Genomic DNA, 11388 nt, shown 5'->3' with positions numbered 1-11388 from the left:
GCAAAAAAATGTTTCTCATTGTTAGGTTTAAAAAAGCAAGTAGTGCCATGATTCAAAGGCCTCTTTGTTGTCTAATTAGACAGAAGTATACTTATTTTTCGGATCTACAATTGTCACTTTTAAATTCCTTCTAGGTGTTTCAATTTTGATCTTTCTCAAAGAAAATTAGTTTCTTTACTTGATTTCTTGTTATGAGTACCAATGTTTCTAACACCGCCAATGTCGGTCCCAAGCCCGAATGAAAAAGGTGGAGGGTTGCTTAAGGCCATAAAAAGCCTGTGTTGAAAACATGTTAGTACTCATAAGCATGATCCTAACTGTTTCATGGTAAGACTAGTCCGTCACAATAAATTGATGCAACATATATTGACCTCTCCAGTTATTATGAGAAATAGAGTTTTCTGTTCCTAATTCTAACATTTAAAGTGCCCATTAGTTCTTTAAATCAAGGTCTGTAATACCGAATGATACTGCTCGTACCGGGCGGTACATACCGGTCCGTCAATAGACCAGTACACGGACCGCCCGCTACCGAGCGGTACCATCAATTAAGGCATTATCGTTATCGATTGAGGTGTTATTATCGACGGTGATCGAGGGAGAAGAAAGAAGAGGGAGAAGACGAAGAAAGAAATAGGAAAAAAAGGTAGAACCTGGATGTCACCTCTCTCCTCCTCGTCTGTCGACGACTTCTCATCTGTTCACGGGAGAAGAGGCATCGGCTTGTGGGGCGGAGAGAAGCGAAGATTTTTTTTTTCTTCTCTTCTTGGGCAATGTCGCCTCGGGCATCATCGCAATATTTTTATTTTTTAGATGTAATTTTTTTTTTTATCTGCGACGTCGCCCCGCATAGAGGTAAACTGTGCGGTTTACCTATATATATATATATATATATATACACAGCGGTATACCAAAATATACCACTCAGTATATAGTATCATACCGTATCGAATAAGTCTTGAAATTTTGGTATGGTACAAAATTTCAATCCTTGATTGAAGTGACTTCTTTTATGGACTAACATTCAAATATCGGGACTGTGTAACTTATATATCATGAACTAGCATTGTCCATAATGTAAGTTACTCATCTAAGAAACCAACAAGTATGCTTTCTGTGGATGATAATTGTTAGGACGGGAAACCACAGCATGTGGATAAGGTTCTTAATGGTAAAATTTTATAGGTTGGATCAAGGTATGCAATACCGTACCGTATTAATATTTCGAGGTTGGCTCGGTATGGTACAGTATCGTATACCGAGCGGTACGCTAGGGTGTACCAAGTGGTACACCTAATTTAGGTGTAAGACCCTCCGAAAATACCTAAAAATAAAAAAAATGTTAGGATAGGATTTTTAAGTTAGAAATAAATATAGTAATAGCATAAGTTTAGTAAAATCAATGTAAATTAGGTAAGAATAGTATCACATATTTTTTTCAGGCTTTGAAGAATATCTTATGTAAGGTTCGTATTCCAGTTCAGTACGGATTATCCTTATGTAAACATACCTCTTGATTAGAAAGTTCTTCCTCTTAATCTTCCTAAATTAGCCTCGATTCAATTCATTAATCGTTGTTTTGTAGAGTTTAGGAGAGCACAAATGTGAGAAAAAAAGAGTTTGAGATAGTTTAAGAGAGTATGAGAATGTAATGGAGTGAAATAAAGGAGAAGAAGGGTTTAAATACCATAAGAAATGGTTCCAACGGTCAATTTGACTATTGGAGCACTGTATCACTATTACCGAGCGGTTTTAAATATTTCTTCCTCTTACTGTAGCATTGTAGCACTTTAGCATGTTCTGTCTGGTAGCGGGCGGTTCGCGTACCGGTATGTTGTCGGATCGGTACATATCGCCCGGGTACCGTACCGGGTGGTACCATTCTAAATTGGTTGGATCAAGATTGACAATCCTTGGAACATGATGAGATAAACTACTCCACTCTATTTGACTTTGTGAACTAAAACTTGATGGTTAATTTTTTTTTAACTTTTTATTGGCAGCTGCAATGACATATATGAATCTCCAATTGAATTGTGAGAGACACGATGGCTATGCAGGTCCATTTCTCAAAGGATTTGGACTGCCATTTACAAGGACAAGTCTCCACATTGTTAGTTACAGATGTTCTTCTGTTTCTTCTTTGCATTTTGTTCTGTAATATTTTGTGTCAAACATTGAAATAATTATAGATGATGTGTTCCATATTACTTAATAGAAATTCTTTTGCTTTTTGGCTTTCCACGTGTTCCAAAGTGTTCTTTCTTAGTTTATAGGATTCCACAATAAGTTTATGAAGAAACTAATGTTAATTAAATTATTTTTTTCATGCATATTATGTGAATGGATATGGTTTCTTATCAAATCAATTTACAATATGATTTGACAATTTTGTACTTGAATAGTTGGGTCTGTCTTCAATATTTGATGAAATTGTTAAAACTGAAGTAACCAGGCACATGCAACCTACTGATTCCTTGAGCTTGTTTGGGGAAGAATTCAAATGAACTGAAGATTATTGGGATGCTTCTTATTTGAATGTCTTGGATATATCTGCAGCGGAAGAAGGCAGTCCTCATGTCTTATTTGGATGTGCTTCACAAGTATATTCTAAATGATCACCTACCCTATAATGTTTTTTAAACTAATTATCCTGTTTTTTTCCTATTGGAATAACTTTTAGCCACCAGGAGTCTGCTTCTGTAACTAAATTGTCGAGTGTTTACATTCTTTTATAATGAATAGATAGCCTCTCCTGTTCTGCAAATTGGCTAACAGTAATTCAAATTTTTCGTCCCTATTACCACTTATACAAGCACTGCTTCCAGGTGAAAGGTCTCTGTTTTAAGTTAAAACTTTTAACACCTTTTACTAGTTTATATATTAATTAATTTGGATGGATTCTGATTTCCTTTCATTTGATGACACCTCTTTCTCCAATTAGCCTCCTAAATCAAGTTGATGATTACTGCAAAGGTTTCATCTTTTCCCATAATAAGTCTACATATTAAGTCAACAACTTGTATTTTTGTAACTGCATCGACCCTTTTTCAGGTTGATCTTGCAATTGAACTTCCGGAGGACCTCTTGGTGTTATTCAAGTAATTCCATCATTCTCCTTTGGTTTACTATTATGACTGCATCGACTCTTGGTGTTTCATCTTTATTACTGTTATGAAGGCTTAATTCTTTATTATAATGAATGCTCCTTTGGTTGGTTGGTTGGTTATGAAGTCATGGATACAAGTGCAAGATATTGATATGATGGATATGGGCATGTATCAATGTATAATGTTTACTATTTAATGTGACAAAATTTGGTATTTATTTAATGTTAGAATAGGTAGATATAAATCATGATTCATCGTAATTAACCTATTCATCATGAAAATATATAAATAATGTTTGGTGAATTATCTAACATAAGCAATTAAAACTATCTATGTTTGATGAGTACTTGATCATTTCTTGGTGCAGATCTGACTTTTTTTGTGGTCAATACATTGTGATTTATTGTGGATGATCAAATTATCAATCATTAATTTTCTCGTGAAATAATCTTCTCATTTTGAGAAAAATGTTATTTAATTTGAACATCATAGCCCTAGCATAACAAAGACTATGAAGTTCAGAGGCAATTTGTTCTGCTGTGGTATAATATTTGATGATGATGTTCAGATGGCAATTAGTTTCACCATTTGATGATGTATGATAATATTTCAAGTTTGCCAGCAGTGGTTGATGATTGTCGAACTATGTCATGCTGGTATAATACTAGCATGGTGTTTGGTTATATACCAAGGATGTCCCTGAACACACAATCAAGCACAAGGCTTGTTCCAGCCATATGTTTAAACCGTGTTGATCAGCATGTATTGTACTGACATGACCATCCTGATGAACTAAAAAAACACTTTCTATGACCTATCATAGATGTTATTTTGTGATCCATCTATTACCTTATTGTGAAGATTCCAACAATATCAGTCATTTGTACACTTGAATAAAACCTTGATCTCTTGAATTTGATCATGATCATGATAGCAGTTATTGTGAAACTGAAAATTTTGTCTGTTGGATTGTAGTTTTCCTTTTTTTCTAGAGTGCCAATAAAGAACCTACTGTTTGAGTGTCCTGATGATACAACTATGACACAGCCTTGTACAGAGTTCTTTGGAGTGTTGTGCTCAACTCTTATGGGACTTTTATGGACCAATATAACTACTGTTGTGGCTTGGAAAGCTATATATTTCTTAATGGGTAGCAGATTATTTTTTACATGTTTCTTAGATACCAATATACACTTAAAATATACACTTCAAATCCTGTGAATGCAAGTCCTTTAGTTCTAGTTACTGTCATTTAGTACTTTTTAGTTCATGAACCCTGTATGTGACATCCATCTTTCATCTGTGTGTGCTCAAGAAATTATGAATTTCATCATAATGCTCCAGTTATTATCCAATTTCACTAACAGTTATGTCCAGGATACATCTTGACTCTATGATTTCGCAGAGCTGATTTTATCAAGATTACAAAATAGGATAATAAGTTGTATCACATATTATAATTTATAGACTGGCCAAGGACCTTGCATTTGATTAGGTACTAAGATCTTACTGATACTTATTGCATTATGATCTTAATTTTTTACTGATTTCATCAGGCTTCTTTTTGGATATGCACAATTGGTCAAAAAAAAATCAGTTGGGTCCTGATGCAATACCTTGTTTCTGTGGCATGTATCTAGAAACATGTTTTAGTATGAAAATGTCTCTTTGTGAGTTCCACACATTGCAGCTACCAACATGTATGTGACAGCTCTCTTGCACACTTTCACTATGTTGTTTCTAAGACTAATGAAGTTTTAGCTCCTGATTGTTTTTAAGGTACAATAAAACATTTTCTTTATGGAACCATATATTCTAACTTCTAAGAACCTACAATGGAATATTTTTAGTGTCACATTTTCTGCAGGCACATTTGACGAAAAGAGCATTTCCTGTTATTTACTTATGGTGGATCATGTTTCTTATGTAGGATAAGATTTTTTTCATGCAGCTTTTATGCATGAAACAATAAGGATCCTACCTGTGAATTTGGAATTAGCTATGGTTGGTTTATTCAAATCCTACAAGTCCTTTAGTTCTAGTCATTATCATTTAGTACTTTTTAGTTCATGAACCCTATATGTGACATCCATCTTTCATCTGTGTGTGCTCAAGAAACTGTGAATTTTGTCACAATGCCCCAGTTATTATCCAAATTTTATCCACTTCCTCCTGAATAAAAATTCAAGAAAAGGAAAAAAAATCTTGATACACTTTCGTATGACAGATTATGCACTTATTTTCATGCTTCAAGTTTGGTTGACTTTGTTCATAATGTCCCTACCAGGTGTTTTCATAATCTGCTAGCCATGCTTATGTTGCTTTGAAGCAAGGTATACAATTTGAATGGTACCGCTCGGTACGGATGGTACGTACCAGTCCGACAGGTTATCGGTATGCGGATTGTCCGTTATCGCCCGGCACAGCTCGGTAACGGTCGATTTCGACCCTTTCTCATATTTTTAAACCCTTCTTCTCTCCTATTTCACTCCATTTTATTCTCACTCTCTTAAACTATCTCAAACTTTTTTTTTCTCATATTTGTGTTATCCTAAACTCCATTACACCTAAATTAGGCGTACCGCTTGGTATGTCATACCGTACCATACCGAACCAACCTCGAAACACCGGTATGATATGGTATTTCAATCCTTGCTTTGAAATATATCTTGTTGGTCTTGTCTGGGCATATGGATGATGTACTATCAAAATATAAGGTTTGACCTATTGAAGTATCAAGCATAATTTTGCTTACTCTTTCCAGTCAGATAGATGATGCTTTTACCATCCGTGTAGGAATTTGAACATAGGCTTCTATTTCTTTTGGAGATGCTAGAACCCTTCCTTGATCTTGTGATTACTGGAACAAAGAATACAACTTCTGCTTATGATATACACTTGGAGAAATAGAAGAACTGTTGTATTGCATTCAATGTTATATGTACTGCATTATGAAGGCCTGCCATTCTTCCTTTTGTGGAATCTGAATGGAGACGTGGATCTATTGCACCAAGGTCTACTGTAACAGTATATGATAATATCATAGGAAAAATAAAAAAAACTTTAACATCTTTATAGTTTATACTTTATAGTGCTTATTTTTGGAGATGCAAAGAGAGAGAATGAAGTGATCGGTGAAGACTGTAGTTTAAAAAGATGTGAGAGTCAAAAAAGAAGAAATTATTTTTTGTTTTTTTTTTCCCTGCAACAAAAAGAATATTATCAAATGCACCTTGTTGGTTGTTACATTACTTGGTTTTCATTTAGCTGACAATATACTGTCTTCATTGTCTTTCTATATTGCAGTGTACTCCTTTTTGTTTTGGGGCCACATATGCCATTTCCTTCAGATCAAGAGTCTTTAGCTGTTTCTTCTGACTTTGTGATATGTTCTCATGGGGCTTCTAGCACATCCAGTAATCCGGATGAAGCAAAGAGAAAGATTGATGCATCTAAAGCTGCCACAAGAAAAGATGTACTCCAAGATGCTAATCTGTAGTTTGCTCCTAGAGATCTGTCAAAAATTGTTCTGACAAGTATTTCCAATTATTTTACTGGGGACTGGATCAGATTGAATTCCGATTGTGGTGTTTCAGAGGTGAATAAGATATCAAATAACAACTTTTAGAATATTGGTTTCTTTGCTGATTACTTGTATTCACAAGCAGATTATCTACAACTTGTAAACTATCAAGATTCGGTATATAGGGCTTCTCAATTTGAACGTTTGGCAGCTGATTTGTGTTCCCAGCATGACATAACCCCAGAAAGCCATGAAGCTGCAATAGAAGCCATACTCTTGGCTGCAGAATGTTATGTCAACTCATTCTTTATAATCGATTTCATATGGATGCAATTCAGAGCTTATGAATCAAATGAAAATCATTGGATCCAAATTCAAGAATAAAAATGGATTAGTGGTGTTTTATGAAGACCTTAAGAGATGTAATGTCAATCTGGAGACAATAGCTTATCTTGAAAGTAAAAGGGATATAACTGTTCTACAAATTCTGCTTCCGCTAAACTGGACCTCGAATCTGAGAGAATTTTGGCTCTTGGGAAACCTTGTACATATTATTTTGAAGGTAATCAGCAGGCTTTGGAAATATCACAAGTCGACATTGAATCAGCTGATGTGGCAATATTGATTAGGCAGAATCAACCATTGCTTTGTCACTTTGTAATCCTCCTACAGAGTCTCCCCTCTTTCTACTGCATTCTGCAACTGAGTTATCCTATTCTGTAGAGGATGTTAATAACGTTATATTGCAGTCAGCTGCAAATCTTAGTGGACAAATTACAACTTTGTACACCCAACTGAAAGCAAGCAACATACAGCTTGAAATGGAAAAGTTACATGGGCTGCAAAGGTGCTGGGCACTTCTTGAAAGATTAATAATAACATCTTCTGGAAATGATGAACGGACATATCCCATTGGCATCAAAAGTGCTGGTTTCATCTACAGAACTTTATTCCACATTTATCGTGGATGCAGAAAATATCCAGATTTTCAAGTTGCATATGTCCATTTTCTAGATTTTTAGGATGGATGTCAGTATCTTGAAATGCAAAGCAATACTTGAAGGGACACATGTTTATTACCTCTGATCTTTCACAAATTTTATCATTTTTTTATCAAATTTTGCGGATGAGTTAGCACTTACCGATAATTTAGTAAAAGAATTTTTAATCTGCATATTCATATCCATCAGTCAGATGCTAAACTATCATTTCAAGTATTTTCTCCTTACCTGCATATGTTATTCCCAAATATGAGAAAACAGTTTGGTGAGTTTGGAGAAATAATTTTGGAAGTTGTTGGTATGCAACTAAACTCTCTTCCATGCAATATTGTTGTTCCAGATATCCTCTTCTAGTTTGTTGACCTTTGTTTGTGGTCATTATCTAAACCATCTTCATGTTACAAAAAATACTATTCCTTTGATATGTCATGTCGCTAGAAATGTCAAGACTATTATTTTTTGTGTGCTTAAATCGATTATTGTTGAGCACATGCAAGCATTGGTTAATAAAATGTCCAGGGTAGCTCACATCTTGATATCTCTTTATTGGCAAGTGGCATATGCTATGCTTGATTTTCTATTCAAGTTGCTTGAGAACATTACTTTCTCCTATGGTTTCTTCTCTATGTTCTATAATTTTAATTTTCTATTGTAATGCACCAAAAATTTCATAGTATTTGCAGACTGATAAATGACTATCATGAAAGGAGCATTGATAACCTTAGCGGTAAACTGATAATGAGACTTTATTGGTGGGTTTATTCTGTATAATGTTGGGTCATTCAGAACCAGAACAGTCATCTGTTGCATTGCATCATCTTGAGAGAATTATTGACCTACGCAGCTACAATGGTGTGAATGAACTATTATCTAACACGGTTAAACAAATTTTGGTTTGTTCTCGGTTACTAGGGGCTCTTCCTGAATAAGTAGCTTCCATTTGAGTTACAAAGACAAGGGATAGAGTGATGGTAGTAGCATCATCTGACCCTTCAATGCTATAGTGAACATATGCATTGGTGTTGTTACTAGCCTTTATCCTATATATAGAAGCCTTTATCCTATATATAGAAAGAGCTCAACTACAATCCTTTCTTGTAGCCACTTATACCATCCTTCAAGAAATGGACAAAGTTACCAATTCAATGGAAGTGGGTCATTTAACAAGACTTTCATTCCATATTCTGGCAAGTGCATGTCTTTATTCTCCTACTATGGATATTACTTTGATACTTGAAAGTGTTTGATGGAACCTGGGCTCATAAGTTAGATTTTCTTAAAGAGACAAATATGATGAGTTAGTTCTGGACACGAATTTTGAGCTAAAGCATTATTTATTTTATTATTTTATATGAGTCCCTGTCTTTACATATATTATTTTGTAGGACCTTACGTCTACCTAAATACATGGTTCCAAACATGGTCTAACATTGATCTATATTATTTATATATGATCCTTTTGGATGATACTAAGTGGTACAGGTCTGTGTACTGCTCAATATATGATCATATTAGACCAGTAGATTATTGATACTAGTTTTTTATCAAGATTTAAATTTATAGTTTCAAATATCATAGCATATGGAGGATACTACTGATATACACTTGAATTGATTATATAAGTATACTAAGTGAGAGAGAAAGTACTAGCACCACCAATTCATCCCACCATCCGAACTGAGGAGGCCACCTAAGTAAAAGTATGGGAGCCCCCATCAACTCTTTGCAGCCATCAATAGGGGATCAACCCATGATCCCTTTGTCCCGACTTCCCAAAGAAAGCTCGCAAGACCCACTCTTGGCTGACACCACAATTGAAGAAATGGCCACGCCCCAGCATTAATAATTGATGGCATGGTTCACCTCCCTGACACCTCCCGTTCAGATGACTAAAGGAGGGATCACTCCTTGTGTGACTCAAAGTGACTAAAAGGTTAGATAGTGACCACCCTCCCGATCGCCCAATGTTAATGTCGACCTCGAGATAACACATTGGTATGCCGCCTCCATTAATGTCCCCTAACAAGCAAGGTAGGGGTCACCCTCACCAATCCTTGTCCTTGCTGTCAGGTGCCCAGGTATAAAAACCAAATCTAGGCTAAACAGGGGCAAGCGAGTGAACATTACACTTTTATAAATACTATTAACTCTCTCCTCCCCCATCCCTCTAACTTAAGCATTGGAGGGGTCACGTTGGAACATTCCATGGGCAAGGCGACTTGTCCTCTCAGACCAATGTGGGGAAATCTCGAGGGCGACATCACATGCGCAACGAAAGAATAGAAAATAAAATCTCCAAATTTCTCAAATATATGTTCGTTGTCGTGTGAAGATTAGTGCACAAAATTCTCGAAACTTAAAACTGCATATATTAAAGATTGTGTTACCTAGGGAGATCGTATATCCTTGAATCCCTACAAATATGTAGGAGAGGATGAAGGAAGTCAAACAAGGAAGTCAAACGCTCTCTTCTCTAATAGTGATCCACATAGCAGGGCTGCAACGATACTCCTCAAATCTTCAGGCTTGTTATCTGAGGAGGAGAAGGGGAAAGGAGAATAGGAGATGACAACCCAAAGAGGCTCTAGTCTATGAACCATTGGTTCCCTCCTATTTATAGAGGTCCCCTGTCAACTTAACCCTATTGGATCCTGCCATATTGGGTATTGGATCTCAATCCAACTACCCAAGCTTCTTAGATTAGTGGATCTCTATCCAATAATCTCTCTCTTATTGGATCTCATCCATAGGATTCAATAATTCAGGGGCTTATTGGATATCTAAGAAGATAGGGGCTCCGGCAGATATCTCATATTTGTACCTCTACTGATCGCAACGCCTATCATATGTGTGTGACCCTCTAGGCCCAATATCGAGCTGGTCGTGAGTCATACTTGTTAGAACTCCTTTTCGCTTAGTGAATTATTATATCGATAATAATTCGCTCGACTCATCGACTACGGACGTACTAGGCCACTACATTGCAGTCCCTAAACGATACAGGGGAATCCAATCAATTGGATCTATCAATCCTCAGTTATCATATACCTATAGTCTCTAATTCATCTAATATCCTAGAGTCCATATATCGAGCATAGTATTGTCAAACCCATACAGTTTCTACTTGAGTCTTGCTCTAATCGAATTCACCCGGAGAACTCTTTCTCTCTCAATCCGAATGACCCTAGCTAGGGATTTGTTTAAGCAAGAACAAATTGAATATTCCTCTCATAACACTAAGATCGGATGATCCTCTATTAACATTCAATAGTCCTCGAAAGTTTGGATACCACTCTCGATGACCGGCTGTGCTAGATCTGGAACCTCCAGACTTATAAGTCTAGTTTCAAAGAGTGAAGTACTCATACAAGACATTCTTAATGTCTCAATTCTAATGACCAGATATACCACTAAGACTATATAATCAATATCTGACTATAAGGCATCATCAACCATCTAGCATTTCATAAGCAGATCAATCAGTAAACTCCTTCTCCAATGAGCACATATATTGTATCCCTGGTGTCCCCACACGAGCAGCTATGAGACTAGTTACATCCATCATATAGACGGGTATACAGCACACTAGTCTGTCTAGTTATCTCGATGTCCCTCTCGAGTTACCTATGACCGGGATTATTTAGGGTCTGTGTTTAAAGGTGAATCGGTCTCATTATCGTGACCTCATCACGATCCGATTCTCATTGCACAGATATATATATATATATATATATATATATATATATATATATAT

General features: G+C 36.0%; 1 long non-coding RNA gene across 2 annotated transcripts; it reads left to right on the top strand.

The window, feature by feature from the left end:
* The first annotated feature begins 227 nt into the window (after nucleotides 1-227).
* LOC135628868 (uncharacterized) lies at nucleotides 228-7807 on the top strand. Of its 2 annotated transcripts, XR_010493041.1 has the most exons (3): nucleotides 228-3101; nucleotides 5398-5540; nucleotides 6417-7807. It is a non-coding gene; the product is annotated as an uncharacterized LOC135628868 (long non-coding RNA). The 2 variants fall into 2 exon arrangements; XR_010493040.1 differs by having other exon boundaries at nucleotides 228-5540.
* Nucleotides 7808-11388: the final 3581 nt, after the last annotated feature.

This window comes from Musa acuminata, chromosome BXJ3-1 (assembly GCF_036884655.1).
Source record: "Musa acuminata AAA Group cultivar baxijiao chromosome BXJ3-1, Cavendish_Baxijiao_AAA, whole genome shotgun sequence".
In the NCBI taxonomy this organism is placed as follows: domain Eukaryota; kingdom Viridiplantae; phylum Streptophyta; class Magnoliopsida; order Zingiberales; family Musaceae; genus Musa; species Musa acuminata.
Note: the sequence above shows the minus strand (reverse complement) of the source record. Positions and strands in the feature narration are given on the sequence as shown.